This window comes from Bison bison, unplaced genomic scaffold (assembly GCF_000754665.1).
Source record: "Bison bison bison isolate TAMUID 2011002044 unplaced genomic scaffold, Bison_UMD1.0 scf7180017864334, whole genome shotgun sequence".
NCBI classification, from domain to species: domain Eukaryota; kingdom Metazoa; phylum Chordata; class Mammalia; order Artiodactyla; family Bovidae; genus Bison; species Bison bison.
This window is the reverse complement of record NW_011494906.1, coordinates 1,360,822-1,362,491: the sequence shown is the minus strand read 5'-3', so window position 1 is coordinate 1,362,491 and position 1,670 is coordinate 1,360,822.

The window sequence follows — 1,670 nt, the reverse complement described above, 5'->3', positions numbered from 1 at the left end:
GTATGGATGTGAGAGTTGGACTGTGAAGAAAGTTGAGTGCCGAAGAATTGATGCTTTTGAACTGTGGTGTTGGAGAAGACTCTTGAGAGTCCCTTGGACTGCAAGGAGATCCAACCAGTCCATTCTGAAGGAGATCAGCCCTGGGATTTCTTTGGAAGGAATGATGCTAAAGCTGAAACTCCAGTACTTTGGCCACCTCATGTGAAGAGTTGATTCATTGAAAAAGACCCTGATGCTGGGAAGGATTGGGGGCAAGAGGAGAAGGGGATGACAGAGGATGAGATGGCTGGATGGCATCACCAACTCGATGGACGTGAGTTTGAGTAAACTCTGGGAGTTGGTGATGGACAGGGAGGCCTGGCGTGCTGCGATTCATGGGGTCACAAAGAGTCAGACACGACTGAGTGACTGAACTGAACTGAACTGAGCTTCTGGTTTTTTTTTTTTTTAATTGTGATCAAACCCACATAATGTAAAATTTACCATTTGAACCACTTCATGTACAAGTCAGTGCCATTAAGTACAGCCTTGGACAGCAAGGAGATCAAACTAGTCAATCCTAGATGAAATCAACCCTGAATATTCATTAGAAGGACTGATGCTGAAGCTGAAACTCCAGTACTTTGGCCACCTGAGGCAGAGTCGACTCAATGGAAAATACCCTGATGTTGGTAAAGACTGAAGGCAGAAGGAGAAGAGGGTGGCAGGGGGTGAGATGGTTGGATAGCCTCACTGACTCAATGGACGTGAGTTTGAGCAAACTCCAGGAGATAGCGAGGGACAGGGAAGCCTGACGTGCTGCAGTCCATGGGATTGCAAAGTGTCCGACACGATTTAGAGACTGAACAGCAAGTAGAGCCACAATATTGTGCAAACATCACTTCTATCCACTTCTAGGACTTTGAGGGGGTGTGTGTTTTCTGCACTAAACAATCCAAGTATTCATCAGATTCTGTGGAAAGCAAGAGCATGGAGTTCCTTGGCAGTCAGCGCCACTGTCTCTGATGGTTGCTCCCGTTTCCTCCTTTCCAGTGGGCTCCTGGGCACAAGGCATATGGTGTCATGCTTTATTTTTCTGTTGATTTTACCTCAGCAGAGCCTAGGAAAAGTCCTGGGCATGGCGCTGATTAGCGACTTCCCCTCGACCCTTGTTAGAACCGAGGCCCTGTTACTCCATCCCCCTGCCGCCCCCAAGCACACACTTCTGGCTGAAGCAAGGGTTACGGTCCTTTTGACAGTGACCTGAGGCTTTGCTCCGTCTCATACACAGGGGATATCAGTTACAGAAAGGTTGGCTGAAGGATAAGAGAGCTGATGCTGTCAACTGAAACCCCAGAGGAAGCAGATGCCTTGCAGAGACCTGCAGAGGGGGAGGGGGAAGGGCGAAGCTGAAGGGTCTGAGTGGCCTCGTTTCCAAAGAGACCTTAACCTTAAACAGAGAGCTATCTCTGTCTCTTTAGGGGTCACACATCAAGCTCTGAGGAAAATGCCCCAAAGAGGATGATGTCGGTAAAATGACTAATGTGCATAAACCTATAGTTAGGAGTTTTACTTTTCTAAAAAAAGATTTGGGGGAAATTAGGAGAAGGCAATGGCACCCCACTCCAGTACTCTTGCCTGGAAAATCCCATGGACGGAGGAGCCTGGTAGGCTGCAGTTCATGGGGTCGT